This window comes from Gossypium arboreum, chromosome 6, assembly GCF_025698485.1.
Source record: "Gossypium arboreum isolate Shixiya-1 chromosome 6, ASM2569848v2, whole genome shotgun sequence".
Lineage (NCBI taxonomy): Eukaryota > Viridiplantae > Streptophyta > Magnoliopsida > Malvales > Malvaceae > Gossypium > Gossypium arboreum.
The window spans coordinates 132,363,626-132,369,384 of record NC_069075.1 but is presented as its reverse complement, the minus strand read 5'-3'; the positions used below and the strand labels follow the sequence as shown (position 1 = coordinate 132,369,384).

Below are 5,759 nucleotides of genomic sequence, written 5' to 3'. Positions count from 1 at the left end.
TATTCTTGGGTTTAGGAGTTCTGGAAATCTAGAAAAATACTTGGGGCTTCCCAACATGGTGGGGTGGGAAAAACGTGAATTGTTCCAAGCTTTAAAGGATTTCATTAAAAGTAAAATTCATAGTTAGAGCACCAAGTTATTATCATAGGGGGGAAAAGAGGTTTTTATAAAAGCGATATGCAATTAATTCCAATGTATTATCTATCTTGTTTTCTTCTTCCAAAATCTCTTTGCGTTGGAATGAAAAAACTTATGGAAAATTTAGGTGGCAGAAAAGTCATAGGAAACGTGGGATCCATTGGTGTGAATAACGACGATTGTGCAAATTAAAAAAAAATAGAGGTTTTGGATTTATGAGCTTAACCAAGTTTAATTTAGTCTTATTAGCAAAACAGAGGTGGCGATTAATTTATTATCCTAATTTATTGCTTGCACGTATTCTAAAGGCAAAGTATTATCTGATGACAAACTTTATTAATACGGGTTTAGGTAATTTACCTTCTTATACTTGACAAAGTGTGGGCTACAAAGGGTCTCCTACAGGCGGGCTTGTGCTGGTGGGTGAATAAAAGGACTTCTATCTCGATAATGGAGGATGCTTGGGTATTAGTAAATTTTGCGTAGAGTTCTATTATTATTAATGGGTGGCTACGCGATCTACAGAATACAAGATTTGTTAGACTACAAGATATGAGGTTGGTAGTTGATTTGATAGAGCCTACTAATAGAAGATGGAGAGTTAACAATACCTTTAGTGAAAGGGATGCAGAAAGAATTCTCCGTATTCCATTAACACGATTTCCATACAATGACCATAAGTCATAGAGAAGTAAAGATTGGGCGAGTACTCTATTCATAGTGGTTACAAGCTTCGATTACAAGGAATCACAAATCCTAATACTAGTTACAACTAGAACACAGAATGGAGCCTTTACAAGAAAATATGGCTATTGAATCTACCACCAAAAATAAAAATTACAAAATGAAGAATAGCCTGTAATTTTCTTCCTACATTTAATAATCTACATTACAGAAGGTTGATTGGAACAATAGTTTGTCCTATATATGAAGAGGAAGTAGAAACCACAGAACATGTAATGCGGGGTTGTCGAATTACAAAGGAGGTCTCGAATCACTTGAATTTTGTGTGGCCCTAAAATATTACAGGCATGGGAAATAGAAACTAGATTGCCTACATTTTTAAACAAAATTCGAAAAATCAGTGTAGAGTATTTGCATGTGCTCTATGGGCAATTCGAACAAACATAAACAAATGGGTGCATGAGTGCGAGAAAAAAGATGGATCAGTCCCTGCAAATTTTATCAAGAACTATCTTAGGGAGTTGGACAATTTGAGCAATAAGTTACCTGAGAGGAAGGAGGTGACTGAGTGATGGAAGATGCCGAAAAACCCATTTGTTAAGTTAAATTTCGATGTTGCATATAGAAATCAAGAAAAGAGGTCATGATCTGGTATTTTTAGTAGGGATTCAAGAGGACAAGTGATAGGTTCAAAAATAGTGATTAACGAAAACATACCTTCGACGTTTGCAACTGAAGCTTTGCCTTACATCTAGGCAATACAGATAGGATTAGATTTGGGAATAAGGCCGGTGGAGGTCGAAGGGGTTTCATTAACTGTGGTGAAAAAGGCTCAAATGAATGAGGAAGACAAATTTGAAATCTCGGCCTACATAAAGGATGCAAAGATATTAAGTAAAGAATTTCATACTTGTATTTTCATGCATTCATCTAGATCGGCCAATGGAGTGACTCATTTGCTAGCAACTGAAGAGATTAAAAGGATAGAACATACTTATCTGGAGAACGGGGTACCCAGTTTTGCTAACGCGGCGGTGGAACTCGACTGACGATAGACAGAGGCTCTGGTTTGAGAGAAGAACTAAAGACGGAAAAAAACGAAGATGTCTATGAATCTTTGTTTCGGTGCTTAAAAGGAAAGTGATGGAAGTTTCTCTTGGTTTTTGTTGTCTTCAGGAGTTAAGGAATTTATCTAGTATGGAATTCGTTGGTTTTACACAATTCAGGGGCAAACTAGATCGAGCTGGGTTTTCATTTGATGTTTACTTTACGATTTGTTTGATTACCGGAGTGACTTGGGTAACCCAGTGGTCATGTATTAGGTAACAGTTATTTTAATACTTATTAATCCAACCGAATTTACTTGAAAAAAGTAATATCATATTACTAATTCAATGTATATTTTTTCATCCAAATTTGATAATGTGATTAAAAAATATAAAATTAATATTGATAATTTTACATTCTGTAAATCAAATATTTCTTAAAAAAGTATGATTTCCAATGAATCAGATGGTATCAATTAATTATAAGCTACCTAGTAATAAAGATTTTGAAGGCTTTAACGAAGAAATTGTGAGAAATTTGCATATTTGCAAGTAAACTCAAACTCATTAGGGTTCAATCTAATAGTTAAGCTTGAATTTTGGTGCTATGTTTGGCTTAATGTAATGACTAATAAGGCATTCATTTAGGAGGGAAGCCAGAACAATCTTTTAGGAGGGGCCGAATGAAATTTTAATTTTTTATAGCCTATATCTTTATAATTTTAAAGGATTAAATCAAACTTTTATAATTTTAGAGGGGCCAAAGTACAATTTTACCTTTACTAATTTAAAATTTTTAAAAAAATTTAAGGGCTTAAATAATAATTTTACATTTTAAGGGGGCGAGTCCCATGCCAGCCCCCTCTAGATTCTCCACTGCATTCATTTAGGCCTAATTTAGTGGGCTCATCACTAGATATGTGTTTAATTGAAAAGAATTATTATGGGCTACATTGTTTAGTTCTTTATTACAGGTGAGGCCTAAATAGTATTTCATTGCCCCCACAGAACTACAATTCAGCCATCCAAGGAATAGAAACCATATCTTGACCCTCAAAATATAGAACAAATCACTAACCTACTCAAATTTATATTTTCAATCTAGAACCAGATACGAAACCATTTCCGTCTCCTACTTTGTAAGGACTTTTCTGATTTTTAGGTGTGCCTTGCTTTGATTTATTTTCAGTCTAGAACCAAATACAAAAATAAATCGCTTTCTTACTCATCAAAGCTCTTATTTCTTATTTTACTGATATTCTTGAGTGATTTCGCCTTCATCAATATTCTAATTCTATAGGGGTGTGATATAATTTAGGTTAAATTTTGACATTATCCCTTATACTAGGTGTAATTTGCGGATTTAGTCTATCTACTTTTCAAATTGGTCAATTTTAGTCCTCATACTTTCCAAATTGAAACTTCAATCATGACTCAAACAATAGCATTTAAATATGACCTGTTAAATTCTACTATTAATCTTGCACTATGTGTAAAGTTGTATATTTAGTCTATATTCTCCTATTGGATCATTTTTAGTCCCATAATTTTTTGAATTTTAAATTTTAAATTTTGACGCAAACAACAACAATTACATGTGTTATTTGTGTTTGGCGTATCAAATTTTGGAACTAACAAAACTTAATGAATTTAGCAGCTACCATTTGTTCAGGACTATAATTTTAAAATTCGAAACAAATACTATAAATGACCAAGTTAGTCATTGAACTTGGCAATTGTTCGCACATTGGGGTCTAAACTTTTTTCTTTTGTGCAAGTTAGTCTCTGAACATTGGGGTTCGAGTTAGTCATTGATATTTCCTTGAAAACCCTAAAGCTCAGGCCTCAATGTAGAAAGCCCACCAAGATTAACCCAATTCTTGAAACATTGTAGAAAGCCCATCTACTTGAAGCTTAGTAACCCAAGAAGCACTCCGGTAAATTATAGTTATCAAGTTAATATGTAGTCCTAAGGATAAGATAATAGAAAGTTCAAATTCCTTATGACTCTACCTTATAGATAGCTTTGAATATAACCCAATAAGCACTTTGGTAAATTATAGTTATCAAGTTAATTTGTAGTCCTAAGGATAAGATAATAGAAAGTTCAAATTCCTTACGACTCTATCTTATAGATAGCTTTGAATGTAATTCCATTTATACCGTTGGATGTAGAGGACCTCAACTATAAATAAAGACCTTCCCACTTTATTTCTATCATCTATCTTATATTTTTCATTACTTAATAATGCAATTAAGAGCAATTACTCAAAACTATGCTTTCTTAAGCCTTTCTTCTTTTTCTACTTATTTTGCTTAGTTATTTCCTAGCACCGGAGTCTTAGATAATTCTCTTTGAGATTCCCAAAATCAAGGGTTTTATGTTGACTTGGGCAAATTTGAAGTGAATTCATCGCTTAAGCCCACACGATTTGCTAGGTTAAAGTTCAAGCCCGGGATAATTGGTATCAAAGTTAGGTTCATTAAGATGTTGAGTTGTGATGTAAACAATAGAGACGATTAATAACCCACCAGAGACCCGTTGGAGGGCTAAGAAAGGTAGCAATTTGAGAGATATGTTGCTAGCGATGGATGACAAACTTACCAAACTTGAGGAATCCCTTGGTGATGTGAGGGAAAGCCTCGATGGACTTTGTGGGGGATGAGATTAATAGGTAAATGTAAGAGGCTCTTAACACCATCATGGAAGAGATTTAGGTATGGGATCTATTGCCCTTAGTGTAGTTTTTTTTTCGTCATATATACTTGTATTTTTTTGAACAAATTGGTATAATAAAATTTCATCATTCAAATTACTATTGTTTGTATTTTTCCTTAATGGTTAGTATTAAGTTGCATTTTGTGGTATGATCATAATACGAGAAGACAACTTCTTATTAGATAATCTAAATGGTACATAGTTTGATAAATCAGAATTGAGAAAATCGATTCAAGGACTATTATGCCATCCATCATGTCCAATTGGGGAGATACCTTATCTTAGATATCGAAGACAATTGGCTCCCAGAAGATACAAACATAGATGTCATAGTCTGGACTAACAATACATTGGAGATGACCTAAGTCGAATATATCCTACATCTATTTATGGATTTATTTTCTTGTGATGTTCATGGTGTGGCATACGTCAATCCCAAGTGACTGACTGTGCGTTTGTTACTCCTATACTTTTGTAATGCCCCAATATTTTTTATACAACACTTGATACTAATTCGTGATTGTGTTCAACAAATTTTGAAGAAGTATGGAGATGTGTTTAATTAATTGATTTTGAAGATGGAAATCAATTTAGAAAATTGTGAAAGTGAAATTTTGGCAAAAAATGACCAAATTAAAAGATTTTAAAAAGTTGAACTAAATGCAATTTGATCAAAAATAGAAAATATGAGTTATTAATGATTATTTGACTTGAGATTGACATGGAATATGTATTGGTGTGATGAAAATCAATTTTAGACTAAATAAAAAAAGATTGGAAAGTAGAGAGAATAAATTGCAAATTTCTCATTTTTACCGTGAAATTTCACCACCCATGAACTTATATTAGAGATTAAATTTGATTTATAATGTTTGAGCTGATAAGTGCCAATGTGTTGTGAAGAAAGTGTAATAAGATGAAAAAAAGGGCTAAAGTGGAAATTTTGATCATTTTATATGAGATTTATGTTGAAAATATTTTTTTTGGAAATATTATATGATTGAGATTAAATTTGAGCCATTAGATGTATTTATAACAAATTTGAGCCATTAGATGTATTTATAACTTGGTGATTGAATATGGATCACACATTTTACATAGTTTGACCCTTTGACTTGGTTTTAATTTTTAATGTGTTTAAAAGGTGGAAATGGGATAAAATATCATCACCA

The 5,759-nt window shown here is 32.7% G+C and overlaps 1 long non-coding RNA gene across 2 annotated transcripts; it reads right to left on the bottom strand.

Annotated features, from left to right (window-relative positions):
• Positions 1-822: 822 nt before the first annotated feature.
• Positions 823-2,129, bottom strand: LOC108485806 (uncharacterized). 2 transcript variants are annotated; one of them, XR_008284429.1, is made up of 4 exons: positions 1,817-2,129; positions 1,540-1,690; positions 1,369-1,386; positions 823-1,192 (listed from the first exon to the last, which is right to left on the bottom strand). It is a non-coding gene; the product is annotated as an uncharacterized LOC108485806 (long non-coding RNA). The 2 variants fall into 2 exon arrangements; XR_001871362.2 differs by having other exon boundaries at positions 1,369-1,690.
• Positions 2,130-5,759: the final 3,630 nt, after the last annotated feature.